The 17,097-nt window shown below is 47.3% G+C and overlaps 1 protein-coding gene and 1 pseudogene across 1 annotated transcript in view; both read right to left on the bottom strand.

Moving 5' to 3' along the window:
* Positions 1-17,097, bottom strand: part of GABRD (gamma-aminobutyric acid type A receptor subunit delta) — a 42,793-nt gene that overhangs the window by 20,758 nt on the left and 4,938 nt on the right. The window lies entirely within an intron of this gene.
* LOC136660719 (5S ribosomal RNA) lies at positions 3,535-3,654 on the bottom strand (annotated as a pseudogene).

Raw genomic sequence — 17,097 nt, 5'->3', positions numbered from 1 at the left:
CACAACTATTTCTGAAAATAATTTTGTCATGGGGGACGGTGCCAAAAACTTATGGGCTCCAGGTGCCAAATGACCTTGGTACGCCACTGCTGAAATGTTTGGGAACCACTGCCCTACTGAATTAGGCCATCAGCAGACTATAAGCTGAACATGACCCTTTGTCAGTCCAACACAAATCACTGAGGGCCAAAACCTATTCAATTTTCCAGTACCGGTGTTGTTACGTGAAAATCCCCTTTTGCCTTTTAGTTGTGATTTTATATCTGGGTATGTTACTATGGACTAAAATACCATGCAGGCTTAAACTTCTCACACAGGCCAAATTTCCAAAACTCTGGTCAAGCCACAAGCTTGCACAACCTCCACCTCCATGTGGTTACTGTATTCATTGTATTGTTTTAACCCAGTCACTGTTTATGCAAAAGTGTCTCCTAATCCAATCACTGTTTATGCAAACACATTATCGGAGGAAGTCTGGCATCTTAAGTCGACCTCCCTAGGTCATTATTGTTTAAGTGTCTCCTACAGTATTGTTTTAACCCAGTCTCCTACATTACTGTATTCATGGTATTGTTTTAGCACAATCACTGCTTAAGTGGATGCAAAATTGCAAAATTGAACTGCCTTCCTGGGTTGCCCATTCATTGTATTGTTTAAGTTCCCCCAGCTAGGAAGCCAGCCATTAGACCCCACTGAATTTTGCTGATAAGGGACATCCTGATCTTTTCAATGTTTACCCTGCTGGATAGTGGTAAGGAAGTTACCACTCAGCTCAGCAGAGTCAGAAAACCCCTTTTTAAGAGAGGGCTTTGGCCCACATCTCTCTCTCTGGCTCCCCCTCCAAGGATACAACACATCTGTGTTGCGTCAGAGGGTCCTCCACACAGGACTCTCCCCCCCCATCCAACTGCTCTACAAGACAGGTAACTATCTGGCGTCTGGAACTTTTCCCCTTCTTCCCCCCTTTTCTCCCCTTCTCTCCTCATCTTTAGTTAGCAACTGGGTTTGGCAGACCAGGGACCCCTAAAATCCTTCCCTACAACCTTTCCCTTTTTCTAATTGCCTCAGATGCACCAAATACTTTTTACATGCAACCACCATGAAAGCTAGGTACACTGGATTCAAGTACTAGGACCAAGAAACATATACTTACTCATTTCCCCATGTGCATTATGCTTACCTTTGTGCTTTTGTAATAAAGCTATAATCTTTCATTAAAAAGTTATCTTTCTCCCAGTCTCCTCTTTAAGCTAAAGGGAATTTCTCTGCATTACGCCATCTTGTTATCCAGCCTGCGATCCTGAGGTTCCAATAAGGGTAGTGTAATAATTCCCCCTAAACAAAACAGCCCTTTTGGTAACAGTGTAGCTGTGCCAATGGGATGCGCACTGCATCCTGAGGTGGTGGGGGCAATCACAGAGGCCCCCTCAAAGTATGGGAACATATGTATTGCAGCTGCACCTGTGCTGGAAAGTTGAACAGGATTGGGCCCTCAGCCATCAACTATACATTCATATCTACCTTCTGTCCATGTCTGCTCAAGAGGTGCAAAATCCTATATTTGGGGGTATTTTTGTCGAATCGATTGCTTAAAACAGAAAACTACTAACTGAACCAAGAAAGAGCTCAGAACCAGTCAGGGGTTAAACTCCAGAGCTGCCTGAAATGTAACCCAGATATGCGATAGGAGGGCACCCGCAAATCTGGTACAGCCATTCCCAACAGGCTGCAAAATGAGTAAGAAATATAGCTGGTATTCGAAGAGAAATCTTGTTAAATATTGATGAAAGCCTGTAGTCTAATATCCTATAAACATCTCCTTCCTTGGGACTTATGTAACTTTCCTGGACATTCTTTTTCCCCTCCATGTGACATTGACCCAAAAAGTGGCACAACACCCCCCTTAAGTTCTCCGGGCCAGGATTTGCACTGAGTGGAGCGATCCACATTACGCCCCAGAAGTAAAGAGCGGCAATCATGCTCTGATGTGGGGAGCAGACCCCCCCACACCCACCCTGTGGAAGCAGGTTCCAAGTGGAACATGGAACAGCTCGGTCTGTGGAGGCAAGTTCTGAGCAACACAGACAACAGTGGCTGCAATTAATGGAGATGTCAAAAAGGCAGAGCCACTTTGATGTTGTGGGATTCCCCCTATTGCCCAACAGCAACATTTCATTAGTGCTCTGAGCAGAGATCTGTCCTCTCGTGCTTTACACAGTGCCATATAAAATGGCATAAAAAAATGCAACTCCATTGTGGTTCACCCTGCATTAGCTCCCAATTCATTACGGAGCATTATTCAGAATGGAGCGCTTGTTAGGCAGGGCCTTGAAAGCCTTAAGTGGTTGGGAACTAAGTATTTAAAGGGCCACCTTGCAGGTGTGAATCCGTAGATGGGGCCATGCGGGGTAATTGCCAGGGGATCATCCTCCATTGGCCTCTGCCTTTCCATTGGACCATTTCAGCGACGTGGAGAGGGGGGATTTGCTGCATGGGTAACAGCCTATCCTCCATACCTACTTTACCCAGGCTTTGCACACTGGAGAGGACACTCTGTTCCAGAACCACCATTCAGAGCGTGACACCATAGTCTTCCGAGACTGAAGGATGCCAACAACATCCTCCAGGATGCACATCCAGGCTTGGCAGACTGTTGAACCAGGAAGGGTCTCTTGCTGCTGGTGCTGCTTTCCTGAGTTGCAGAGAGGGTGGGTGCCCCATCCCTGGGATAGATTTTTGGCAGGTGCTCTTTTGGCACCTGCATGCATGTTCCTCCTCCATCTTCTCTACTTTCAGACAAAGCGTCCCAGTTGCCTCGGTGTACTTGGAAGCTGAACTGGTTGTTCTCGATTGGTTCCCATAGGATAGGTCCATCTCCAGATACTGTCACAGGTCAGGTGGCAGCCCTTCTTGGGACACTGGGAAAATTGTCCCTTGTCAACCCCACCCTCTCCACAGCCCTGCTGCTGTGGAAGTCCTATAGCCTCTGTGTAAGCTTCCCCACTGAGTGCCTAGCAAGGAAAGCAGAATGGGAACTGGCTAGCAGGCAGGCAAGTGTTCCCCATCACTGCAATTGGTGCTGCAGGTTCTGTTGGCTGACTGGTTCTCATCACCATGAGGCGATAGCCAGAAGACACTTGTGTGTGAGCATGGAGACCCACATCACTGCAGAGTCCTTGAAAGGCTTTTGCCCTAGGATACTTTAGAAGCCAGGGTTGCTACTGCCACCTTCTGCCACATGAACCTGTTTTTCTATTCGGGACATCTGCACAAGAGGCCTTTCTCTGTGTCCTGCCACCGTCAGAACATGGCCTTTTCAGCTGTGGTTGGCAACCTTCAGTCTCGGAAGACTATGGTATAAGCCTACAGCACCCGGTATTCCCAGGCGGTCTCCCATCCAAGTACTAACCAGGCCTGAGCCTGCTTAGCTTTCGAGATCATGGTATAAGCCTACAGCACCCGGTATTCCCAGGCGGTCTCCCATCCAAGTACTAACCAGGCCTGACCCTGCTTAGCTTCCGAGATCATGGTATAAGCCTACAGCACCCGGTATTCCCAGGCGGTCTCCCATCCAAGTACTAACCAGGCCTGACCCTGCTTAGCTTCCAAGATCAGATGAGATTGGGCATGTGCAGGGTAACAGTGGCACCCGGGATTCAAAACTGCTCAGCTCTCAGAGTCACTGTAATCAACCCTATCAGAAGGCATTTTGACACCCGCTCCAAACCGTTTTGCTTTGTTGCATGACCCTGAGACAGAGTCATTTATTTTCCTTTTGAGATTTCCTTTACCAGTCATTTGTGTGCCACTTCTCCACCCTATAGGTTTCAAGGTGGCTCATGACATAAAAACAAGACAGCAACGTCAATTATCCTTCCCTCTTGCTAAAGTCTGCTCCAAGTAGAGTTACCAGCTCTCATCTGGCAATCTGCTCTCCCATCAAAATGGCTGCCAGAAAAACATGGCAGCAGGTAGTAGTTATGGGGCAGGGTGTGGATTTCTCTACGAGGTAGAAAATGTAAAAGTGCAGTGAGTTTTAGGCAGTGGTTCATGTGACCATCCCTTCATGCGCAAAGGGAGGGCATCAAAAGTTTCCACACTCATTTTTAAAAATAAACCATGGTTTCCTGAACATCAAGCTCAGGAAACCATGGTTTGTTCCAAGTGTGGTTTGTTAACAAGTTAGGATATGAAACAATAGATGGACCCTGGTTTGTTTGAACAAACCCTACTTTCTTCTTTGTCTTTGTGTCCTCCTTCACTGAAACCTCCAAGGGACAAAGACCTTGTACATGTAAAACACTATATATATATATCCATAGTGCTGCATAAAAACCCCTGCTCACTGGGTAAAGCGGCACCGTTTAAAGTGGCGGCTTGCTTATATTTAGCAAGGGGAGAACAACTGTCTCCACTCACCCCAGCATAGCATCCTTTCCAGGGACTATTTGCCAGGGTCTCCTTTGAGTCTCCTTTGAGTTTATATCATGAGACCTTTTGCATCAGGGAACATCTTTTCATTCCTTTTGTTATGCAAACCTCTGTGAGAACTATCTTGATTGTTGAAAAATGAAAAAAATGTTAAATATTCATCATCATCATCATCATCATCATCACCATCACAATTTTTTTAACTCTTTTTAAAGCAAGACAAACAAGGCAGCCCAACTATTCCCCCCCCAATCTTGGCCCCATACCTATTATGGCAAGCCTAAATGGGAAAACGTATCCCAAGATGAATGACTCATCACGACTCAATCACTGGATCAAATTTTGTTTAAAAATATAAGTTACTGTGTGAAAAGCTGGCAGCAGCCATGGCGATATTGGGGGGGTGGGTGGGTGGGAAGGAAGGTAGAGGAAAAGAGAAAAGGAGATGAATCTCAAGTGTGTAAATTTCAACCTGACATTTATTCCCCCCTCCCATTAGAAGGCTGAGCAAGTCATGGCATGCAGGCCGTTCAACTCTGTCTTTTTGCAAAGGGAGGGGCTTTCTGAGAGACTGCTGCACTGAAACTAAAAGGGCAGCACGGGAAAGTGACTCTGTGTGTGTGTACACACACCACACCTCTATATATTATATAGTTAAGGAGCTACGTAACAGTAGGTGCCATACACCAGATCCGATTATTGGAGACACACAGCCCAAACCCGAGCTGCCCAGTGCCCAGAGCGGCAGTGGTGCAAAAATGGCTGCCGCTGCACCCAGTGGCTGCAGGGCAACTGCTGTCAGCTCCTACGGGGAAGGGGACATTCATCTCCTTCCCCCCAGGTAAGGGAGAAGGTCCCACAATGGGGCTACTCAAGTATGCACTGGCTGTTGAGTTGGCACAGAGTACAGCGGCCCCGTGTTGGGCCATTCCCGCCCCATGTCCTCCCCCCAGCCCACCTTCACCCCGCCCCAGAATGCCTCTCCCACTCCTGCTCACCTCTCCACCACCCAGCGCAAGGGACTAGCTCCAGCTGGCATGCAATGGGACCGCAGCTGGCACTGGCTCAGTGTGGACGGGCACTGAGCCAGCACCAGCCAGCGGTGAGTGTCTCAGGTATGCTTTATGGTACATTTGTGACACTCAGCACCGGCAGAGGGGCGGTGCTGGTAGCATAGGATCGGGCCCACAGCCTTTGCACCCCCGAAGTATTTCTGCAATTGATATAGTACCATCAGTGTGTGGAGCTTTCCACAGAGTGCAAAAGTAATTCCCCACCCCCAAAAGGCTTGCAATCCAGATCAGGGTGTCAAACATAAGGCCCTCGGACTGGATGCAGCCTCAGAAACATTTTATCTGGCCCTTGGGCTCTCCTGGCACCACCATCAGCTGCTCTCAGCTGTTGAGGGGTGCCACCGCGGAAAGGGCAGCCTGCATGTTAATTGGGCTCTCCCATACCTTGAAAAAAACGATCAAGATTTGCGTATTTTCTCTCCTGTCATTTGCAACTCATGAGTTCCTAAGCGAGAAAAAAAGTGCTAATTTTCTTATCATGACGTGCTGAATGACTTCACTTCCTGCTTAATGATGTCACTTACGACCTCCAGCAGGCATGGCGAATGCCATTCTTTGGTTGCTGTATGAAATAAGTTTGACACCCCTGATCTGGACTTTGAGACAAAAGAAGCAACAGAAAGAGGGAAGGTGGGATGGAGATGAATCCTCTACCATTTTTGCAGCAGCATCAAACCTTCCTGGAAAAGCTGGGTTTTCAAGAAAGGGTTTAAAGGAACAAGTAAAAAGCATTACCTAAATACTCAAGTGAATACCAGCTGCAGGCAAGCAAGGGTGGGAGAGTGCTGTTTCCATCCACTTCTGCTCCCCCTTACCCAACGATGCGTCAGCCTCTGCTCCTCTCACCCTCCTATGTTCTAGCTCAGCACTCCCCTCCCCTCCACATTTCCTCTTCCTCTCTTCCTTACCCAACCCAGGGAGTGAAAGCAGTGGTGGCAACTAAGCAGAGAGAAATGAGCACTCCCCATCCATCTGCTGCCTGAGGCTCCTGCTTCATTTGGCCTCATAGATGGGCCGTCCCTCCTTCAAGCGAAGAACATAAGAACAGCCCCACTGGATCAGGCCATAGGCCCATCTAGTCCAGCTTCCTGTATCTCACAGCGGCCCACCAAATTCCCCAGGGAGCACACCAGGTAACAAGAGACCTGCAAGGCTTCCTGGGAATTGTAGTTAAGAACATCAGAACAGCCCCACTGGATCAGGCCATAGGCCCATCTAGTCCAGCTTCCTGTATCTCACAGCGGCCCACCAAATTCCCCAGGGAGCACACCAGATAACAAGAGACCTGCAAGGCCTCCTGGGAATTGTAGTTTAAGAACATAAGAACAGCCCCACTGGATCAGGCCATAGGCCCATCTAGTCCAGCTTCCTGTATCTCACAGCGGCCCACCAAATGCCCCAGGGAGCACACCAGATAACAAGAGACCTGCATCCTGGTGCCCTCCCTTGCATCTGGCATTCTGACCTAGCCCATTTCTAAAATCAGGAAGTTGCACATACACATCATGGCTTGTAACCCGTAATGGATTTTTCCTCCAGAAACTTGTCCAATCCCCTTTTAAAGGCATCCAGGCAGGAAGCCATCACCACATCCTGTGGCAAGGAGTTCCACAGACCAACCACACACCGAGTAAAGAAATATTTTCTTTTGTCTGTCCTAACTCTCCCAACACTCAATTTTAGTGGATGTCCCCTGGTTCTGGTGTTCTGTGAGAGTGTAAAGAGCATCTCTCTATCCACTCTGCTGGGTCTCTCATTCCAAGTCTCTCTGTGGAGACTCCCAGCTATCAGGAGCCCTTCTCCTACCCATCAGCTCCCACTGATGAGACATCAGTAGACCATTCTGGACTACTACCCAGCCATCTGTCTAACCAAAGGAGTGGTTGGTCAGGAGCCAGAACTTGCCATATGCAAGACCAGCTTGAGGGAGTGGGGAGGGGGGAGAGGGGGGGAGAGAGGAAGATTGTCAAGTACTTCTTGAAGACTTTGCTGTCAACTTTGCTCCCTGTTTATCTCAAAACGCAGGCGGGAGATTAAATGGTGTTTTCCTCTCCCCCTCATCAAATGCTGCTGTAAGACCCTTGATTTTTACAAATGAATAACCTGTCTCACGGAGCACCTTTCATCCCAAAGGAGTGAACAGAAATGCCAACTCAACGAAAGCGGGTTAACTTCCTTAGGGGTGGATTATGAAATGTAAATCCTGTACATTTTATATTTCTAAGCTTTCCCCATCCACCTGTTTTTTAGGTTTTTGGGTTGTGTTTTTTTTTTAATGTATGAATTCTCTACACTTCACAGCACATGTAATCCCCGCTCCACGTTCTAATCCGGAATAATAAAAGCAACATGCTCAAAACTTGACCCTTCCTAGGATGCCAGGTTCCTTGCAGGGCAGAGACATAACAAGTGGCCAATTTACTGGACACAGACAGCCCCTGAAAGGGCCACTTTGGAACTGGGAAGTAACACAGAAGGACCATCTGGCATGAACTTGCTAGGTGGCCTTGGGTAAGTCACTCCCTCTCTCAGTCTCAGTCTTCCCACCTGCAGTATTGGGGATGGGGGTAATAATATTAGCTCATAGGGTTGCTGCAAAGATTTCTGGAACAAGATTTGTGTGCAGGACTGGTCCATGCATGAGGAAGCAGACTGGCTCAATCCTCACTAACTTCTCAGCTGCATGGAGAAGGTGATGGAGCTGCAATGCAGTCTGAGGCTGTCGTACACTTGGTCTCACACTCCCAGGGTTTTGGGTGCTCAGGGTTGTTGGTTCTGAACCCTAGAGCCCTCAAAGATCCCTGTTCGGTAGTACTGCCACCACCCTGTAAGAGCCAGTGTCTCAGTCCAGGGAAACTGAGACCCTCTAGGCTTAACTATAGCCCTTGTAGGCACTGAGCACTTTCTTTACGTAAGTCTGAGTCCTCAAGTTACTAGTCCACAATGAGGATTTTTGGTAGCTTGCTGAACGGCTAGGCAGGATTCTGAACCTTTGTCCCCAACAGACAATGAACCAACATGGTAAAAAGATTTTACGTTATTAAGTACATAGGGTTACAAAACGTTACAAAGGCAGCAAATGCTAGAGGCATAAAAACCTCTAGGAAACATATCAGCACAAAATAATAAAGCTAACTGGCTAACTCTATTATTCTCTGACTCTCACCTGGGTCAGCTTCTTTTGTAGATCCTCAGGCCCAGTTACCTATGGGCCACATGGTCCTGGCGGGGCAGGATGTGCACCCACCACCTATCTCACCAAGAGACAAAAACCAAAAGACCCTGTCCTCCAGAAGTGGGGCTGGATGCTCGCCCTCTCAGCAATTCCCTCTCCCCTGGAGATCTACAGCTGCGTTCCATCCTTGATGGGCATCTTTCTGGCTGCCTAGGTGCTACATAATCACCTTCCATTGAGTTGTAAATTCTTAGCAGCTAGGACTGCAAGCCACTTCTGTGTTACTGTTTTAGCTTGGTTCAGGCTTTGCATGTTACTGGGCCTAAACTGTACATATTCATGACAGATGCCTCCGTGACTCCCCCCCCCCAGGACACAGTGCATGCCCCTTTGGCACAGCTCCATCAGTGCTGGAAAGCTGGATAGGGCTGGGCTGTCAGGTTGTTTGGAGCAAGGGACTGAGGGCTCCCCTAGTGGGCTACATCACCTGTCAACCACTCTCTTCTCTTTCACTTCCTTGTCTGTGCTGACCCCTCAATTCCTCTTTCAATCCTGTGAGTGCAGGAAGAGGAGGAGAGGGGAGAGTTGTGTAGAGATGCTCCAGCTGCCTTCTTTTTTTGTTCATCTGTGCACGTCATCAGCTAAGGGGGAGTACTTGGCACTACACACCGCCGGGAAGGTGCCATTTTAGAAACTACCAGTAGCAGCACAGAAAGATTGGATGCCATGAACCCATCAGGGGGGCTTCAGGCAAAATGCTCTCAGCCTCAGCCTTCCTATCTGCAAAATGGGACAAAAATACTTCCTTCAGTGGGTTTTTGCAAGGACTTTAATACAACCATTAATGTAAAGCACTTTAAACACCCAAAGGCACTACACAAATTCTAAATATTACTATTGTTTTTAAAGAGGGCAACTCAGGGAGCGATCCTTAATATGAAAATAGGCATGTTCCACAAGCATGCCCCCAAGGTCGGCCCAAGACCTCCTGACGTGGCACGTCTAATGCTGCCTCTCTTATCGATTAAGTGCCAGTCTCTGCCCCTCCTACTCTCCAATGTTCTAGCTCGCTCTTCTCCCCTCTATATTTCCCCTTCTTCTCTCTGACCCACTCTTCCTTTTCCAACACAGGGAGTGGAAGAAGGAGGAGAAGCAGTAGAGACAAGTAGGTGGAGAAAGTTGAGTGCCCCCCCACTAGTCGGTCGCCTAAGGCAACTACTTCAGTTGGCCACATGGATGGGCCAGTCCTGCATGCCCCTGTTGTCATCTGTTAAACATTTAAGGGCATGCTCACCTAACAACAAGGCTGGATGCATTTTCTTCCCACCCAAAGGGCACCCTCTGTAGAACTGCCACAAAGGCAGCCTAGGGTCATTGAATACATTCTGGCCTGTGTCGCCCTAAAGGATAATCCCAAACCACGCACGTATCCCGTCCATCTGCCATCCTTGACTCTTAAGTGAAGCTCCCCGTAAATATGTTCTATATTTTGAAATGTAATTGAAAAAGCATTAGGCTTAATTCACGGGCAACCTCAAAAACATCAAAGCCCTTCCGCGACGCAATTCTGCTGTTTGCACGGCTCTATTCATGAGTTTTCAAAGCCTTATTCTTTCCGTCGGTCAAAAAGGTTGATGATGGTACGTGACAATTATCTGCAAACAGACGTGGTTTGATTTTAAAAAAACACCACACATATACATGTTCAAAGATGCCTATTATGACAAATGTCAGAGATTATGCTTCTATTTTTAATTAAAGAATGGAATACTACTGCTTGCCAGAAGAAGGGAAGGGGGTTGGATACGGAGCATCACACCACCCCAAAACAAAGGCTAAGCAAATTTGTCACACCAACAGAAAAAGATGTCTCATTATTTTCCTTCTTTAAAAATATGTGTATTCCCCAACATGACTGCCTACATGCCACAATTTCGGCTTTCTGCTATGTCTTTTTCATTGCTACGACTTGGCTGTTGGCAGCGTTTTAAATTGTTGCTCCTTACAGTGCGTTACCGTCTCAGCTTGTCTCGTATCGCAAGCTGCTTTGCATTGTTACATGGCAAGAAAAGCGAGGTTAAAGATTTTTAAATACGTTCCGATTACAATTTTTTTCCTCGTGTGCCTGCAATGCCCTTGTTTTCTCAAGGACCCCTACCTTTAAACCAGCTTGCACTGTAACACATTGTTGAAGGCTCTTCTTTAATGTACCGTACCAATTTCCCCCTCAAAGAACCTGACATACAGATATGTAAAAGCAAGGAGAACGCTTGTTCATCCGTGAACAGAGGAAGTTCATTTCTGCATTTTCAGAAGTCCTCTTTGATTTCAGCGCTGCTAACAGACAAATCTCCAAACTTCAACAGACCTTTTCAAAAGCATCCGGAGGACTAGAAACTTGCATCAATATACATACACGAACGTGAAAGCCGGCGTAACACCAAATTGAAAAAAATGCAAAGACATGGCATAGAATTCTTACAAGCCGCGTTCGGCTGCATTTTGCAAAGGGCCGTGAAGCTGCAGTGCACGCAGTTCTTTACGCAGCTCCAACGAGTGGTCGAGTTTTAAGTAAGCATTAAATAAAAGCATAAGCTTCAGCGTTTTAATTGGATTTCTCTTTTTTCCCCACGTAAACCATAATGCTACGATATTATGATCCATGAGGTAAAAAAACAATCCCACTGTATGGAGGGGACTTGGCATCCATCAGCTTGTTCGATGATAATAAAATGGCCTTGTGTAGTTAACAGATCTGCTCCAAAGCACAGAGTGGAGAAGAAAGACTCGCACTCGCAACCGGTTGCCCATCATGATATGCAGGAAAAGTTAACCTTGGGCCATTTGGAGGCCCTTGAAGGTGGAATTTGCAAGGTGAGTGAACAGGGTCTTCATTAGATGCCTTTCCCATCCCTGGTACTCAATCCCTAATTGGGGATACTGTGTCACTAGTATCTCCATAGATATCTAGTATTTCCACTTCTGTGGCAGCAGGCTCTTCAGGGTTTCAGACAAGGGAGGGCAGTCTGAGACCTTCTAGCGCTTCAGACAGAGTGGCAAATGCCTCCCAGGGTGAATCAAATGCTGATGCACCACCGGGTAATGGATGCAGCAGGTACAAAGAGTCGACTGCTTTCCCCTTCCTGCCCTCACCGGATTTTAAAGAGGAGGCGGAGAATGTAGGGGAAGTGGAGGAGAAGAAACTAGCTGGCTAGAGAGTATCTCCCTACTACTCACCTCTCTGCCTCTTCCTCCTGCACTCACTGAATTCGAAAAAAGGGACAGAAAGGCACAGCCCTATACTTCCTCTTTGCTGGTACAGGTGTGCTGTAAAGCATGTTGTGACAGTGCAGAACAGTGGTTCTCAAACGTTTTAGCATCGCGACACACTTTTTTGAATGGTAGTTTGTTGAGGCCCACTGTAAGCGATATCATTAACCTGGAAGTGATGTCATGGCTGGAAGCGACACCATCAATTTAGGCTTCAAACCTAAGCCGCCGTCGCCAAAGCTCCCATTACATAGTGCGCTTCTGCTGTTGTTTTGCATAGCTGGGAATTCAAGCATTCCGGCTCAGAAGTGAAAGCACAACCCAGATCCTTCTCCAACCACACAGCCCTCTCCCCTTCCAGCATCCCATCTTCCCACCCCTTCAAGGCAAAGCACCAGCCCTCCCTCCCACCTGGAGCCCATCCCGCCCAGCATCTCTGCACCCTATATTTTCAGCTCTGCATTTTCAATGGCACCTGAGCTAGGTGACATGTGACCCACCTGAAATTGGCTTGCGACCCACAATTTGAGAAATGCTGGTGTAAAAGATGGGCTGCTGTCAGGTAGGCCTGCACCATCCCGCCGGCGCCAGTACAAGGAGGGAGACACACTGGAGCAGGTAAAAGATGCTCTGAGCAGCGCAGGGACGGGGAAGACAGGGAGGTGGTAAAACTGGGCAGGGGATGGCAAAAACAGGGTGAAGCGGGCAGATCAGGCCCAGGTGAGATCTGCCAACTCAAGGCTGCTCAGACTTGTGCTGGCAATTTTGCTAGCACAAGTCAGGGTAGACCCATTGCACAGGCTGGGGCTTTCGCTGGGGCAAGGCTTCTCCTTATTTTGAGGAGACCCCCAGTCCGCTCACTTCCAGCATAGCATGCAGCGTGGCTGAGCTGGCCTTACTGCATCAGTGCTGGTTAGGACTGTTAGTCTGCCTCGTGGACGGGCCGATCCTGAAACAATTGTCTTTTCTAACCATAACCGTCAAGCTAAATAACATTCCATGGGGTGAAAGTCTAGTTTGTTGAAAGTAAGGAGCCCTAAGATTTAAGTTGCAGAGAGCGAGCGAGCGAGCGAGAGAGAGAGAGAGAGAGAGAGAGAGAGAGAGAGCTGAACACTTCCTATGGTTTTTTCTTTTTTTCTTTTCCCCTTCCCCTCCACAAGAATCGTGATCCATGTGATGTTATCTACATGTCATATTCTCCAAAGAACCTGTCCTCAAGAGAGTTTCCCCCTTAGGGAGAAAAGCACTTCATCTGACCTTAAATCCAAATGCAGTTTTCCTTGGGGGGTAACCAATCTGTACTAATTTGATAGAAGGATTTTAAAATCTCAAGGAGCTGAGCATAACTTCTCTCTCTCTCTCTCTCTCTCTCTCTCTCTCTCAAACGAACATGTCTTCCCTAACATGTAATTGCAGGTTTATAGCCCAGTAACTAGGTAATCAATCCGCGAATGAAATAAAGTTATGTAACAAATTATACATTGTACACATCCAGACAAGTTCTGGAGGAAGAGACTGTGATGCCACAAACCAGGGGAGGTGAATGGCTCATTTTTAATTTGCTGAACATTTCCAAGTGGGCTGGGTGAGACTGTATTTCTATTATTAAAGCTATTGCCCAGGAGTTGACAGAGCCCAAACGTAAATGAGGTCAACTGAGGTGATTGCAACTACAATCCTATCCACACTTCCCTGGGAGTAAGCTCCATTGACTATAATGGGACTTACTTCTGAGTAGACAAGCCTAGGATTGGGCTCTCAATCAGGCAACAGAGTGGCATGGGCTGGGGCATCCACTTCAACCCCCACTCCAACTTGTGCACTTGCTAGATTTGAAAAAGGAGAGTGGGATGGAGAATAGGAGGAAGCAAAGAAAAGAGGAGAGCATCGAACTCATCACTCTCCTATCCACTTCCTCTTCTTCAGCCTCTTTCTCAAACAATCTTGGGCCCAATCAGGGGATTTGTTACCATCACTATTCTCAAAATCACAACTGTTCACACAAGGTTACTCAGGCTTAACTTTTTGCCCCTTCCCTCTTTTTTGGTTCTGTGATGAGTTTTGATTTTAAGGTGATTTAGATACTCACATTTCCCCCCCCCCCCCAGCAATATCTCATATGTTGTTAGCTACCTTAGACACACTGGAAAGATGCGATGGAGATACTTAGAACCCAATCCTATCCACCTTTCCAATGCTGTTATCGCTGTGCCAATGGGGTGTGCACTGTATCCTATGGTAGTGGTAGGCAGTCATAGAAACCTACTCAAGGTAAGGAAACATTTGTTCCCTTACGTTGGGGCTGCATTGAGGCTGCATCAGTGCTGGAAAGTCAAATAGGATTGGGCCCTTAAATGTCATAGATCCCCTCTTTTTCTGCACAGCTGCCCTTATGGCCTGATTGTATTCTCATATACTAGAAATATTGTGAGTGCCATAAGTGCCATAACCCCTGCTAATTGGGTAAGAGGCACTTTTTCCAAGTGGGTGCTCCTTTTTTTAGCAGGGGGAGAGTAACTGGCCCACCTCACCCCAGCACTGTCTGTTCTAGTGGCTGTCTGCTGGTATTCCTTGGCATCTTTTTAGATTGTGAGCCCTTTTGGGACAGGGAGCCATTTAGTTATTTGATTTTTCTCTGTAAACCGCTTTGTGAACTTTTAGTTTAAAAGCAGTATATAAATACTGTTAATAATAATAATAATAATAATAATAATAATAATAATAATAATAATAATAATAATAATAATAGAGGGCATAACTGAGTAGTTTCTCATAGGTTCCTTTCAATACACATTTAGGACAGGAGCATTAATGCGGAATACATCTGTTGGTGTATATTGCAGGGGCTAAGACACTGAGCTGAGAATCAGGATTTTCCTTTACCATGAACACACTCGGTGACCTTAGGCAAACTACACCCTCCCAACCTCAGTCTTCCCCATCTACAGAATGGGCACAAATACATATAGGGCACAATCCTAACCAGGTCAGAAATAAGTCCTATTTTGTTCAATGGGGCTTACTCTTAGGAAAGTGTGGTTAGGATTGCAGCCACAGTCAGATCATGAACTCACTCTGCATGACAAGGCCACCCAGCTCTAGAGCTCCACTGTAAGGCACAGGGTGTTGCCCAGCTGTTCGGCTGGCACTCTGGGCAAAAGTTGCACCTTGGTCAACTGCACAGCCTGACTGGATACTGGACAACATCCTGAGGCCTTGGCTACTGGAATGCAACAGCAAGGTATGGCGGGAAGAGGAGGGGAGACCCAAGGCTAATGATGAACATGGTGGGTCTGAGGGAGGGCGAAACTTGATAAAGTAACCTCAGTGGGGCAGTTGGCACTGTGCTCAGGGACGCTGAACAAAGGCAGTCAGTCAAGGTGAGAATCACCTCTCTACAGGGGTTCTGAAGCCACTACGTGGGTGAAGGAAGAGCGCAGTTGCTGGGTCCAAAGGAATCGGCCCCTGTACATAACAAAGCATCTTAAGGAAACAGCAGAAGATTCGGTGGACTTTAATCTTGTTTCATCATGTCTTTTTCAGGCTTCGGGTTTTAAAAAATGGGGGGGGGGGGAGAGAAGGTGGGCATCTTTGAAAAATTCCAGTGTCTGTCACCTTAAAATGGAGTGCAAAAGATTTTGCACAGATTTAATGAGATGAGCCTCTGCTATATGCGAGACAGTTTGCAGAGGGCCATGGGGTGACAGAAGCAAAGATGACAATTCCCCCCCATTATTGTGTTTAACATTCAGCCAGTGGCGTAGCTAGAAGGGGTGCAAAGCACTAAGCTTTGCAGGGAGCCTTACTGTGGCTTGCAAGGGGCCCCTCCCTCTTTGGAGCCATTTCAGGTGGGGGGAGCAAAACATAAGCCTCTGTTTTGCTCCCCCCTGCCCAGAATGGCTCTGAAGGGGAGGGGGAGGGGCTGCTTGCACACCACGGTGAGGCTCCCTGCAAAACTTAGTACTTTGCACCCCCTCTAGCTACGCCACTGTATCTGGCACTATAATGGGGGGGGGATTGAAAAACCTGCTGCTCACTATTTGGGACCTTTTTCAATACAGTAGAGCTATTTGGTGAGCCCCTGAGGCATTTGGTGGGCCCCCTGAGGCATTTGGTAGGCCACTGTGAGATACAGGAAGCTGGACAATATGGGCCTATGGCCTGATCCAGTGGGGCTGTTCTTATGTTCTTAAACTACAATTCCCAGGAGGCCTTGCAGGTCTCTTGTTATCTGGTGTGCTCCCTGGGGCATTTGGTGGGCCGCTGTGAGATACAGGAATCTGGACAAGATGGGCCTATGGCCTGATCCAGTGGGGCTGTTCTTATGTACCCCATTTTGACTTTTTTATTCCAAGTCAACCAGCACAGAGACCTTAAGATTTGTCAGTACTCCTTAGACCCTCTTCCTTCTGCAGCTCAGCCTAAAGCAACATTCAGGAACTAATCAAACCATCCTCCTCTTCTCAGCAGCATTCCCACCCCTTCTTCGGTTGTTTCCCTTGTGCCTATTTTAGGCTGCAGTACATGCTTACCTGGGAGGAAATCCCCACTGAACTCATTGGGACTTACTTCTGCCTAGGACTTGTTCTCAGATTGCAAGCCCCTCAGGGCAGAGACTTCTCTTCTATGGTGATGTACCATGCACATTGAGGATGCTATGTAAATATCTCCAGTTTGAAGTCCACTAAAAATGATCGCACAATAATTTTCTCTCTTATGAGAGGGCTCACAACAACCTCTGTTGTTTTTGCTGTGATAAATTAACACAGTTTCCTTCTCTGCAAGAGCAGGCCTTTAAGTTACACAGAAGAGGGATTCTGGGCATCAACTTCTCATACATAAGAAGGGGGGAAAGCCCCCCCTTCCACGCAACTAGTACGTGGATTATCACCCATTATTGCCAACGTAAATTAGTACTGGACTTCATATCTCATGCACTGACTTCAAATAAGAATCGCACCCGCACTCTGTGACCGATTTGTGTCCCACCAGTGGCAGGCTGGCAGCAACCTAAGCTCTAGCACAGCAGTTCCCAGCTTTTTACATCTCAAGGCACACTGACAAGGCACTAAAACTGCCAAGACACACCATCAGTTTTTTGACAACATGGCTAGCAGGGGGCTCACATCCCCAAAGGCCTTATTAACA

The sequence above is a fragment of the Tiliqua scincoides genome, chromosome 9, assembly GCF_035046505.1.
Source record: "Tiliqua scincoides isolate rTilSci1 chromosome 9, rTilSci1.hap2, whole genome shotgun sequence".
Classification (NCBI taxonomy): Eukaryota; Metazoa; Chordata; class Lepidosauria; order Squamata; family Scincidae; genus Tiliqua; species Tiliqua scincoides.
Note: the sequence above shows the minus strand (reverse complement) of the source record. Positions and strands in the feature narration are given on the sequence as shown.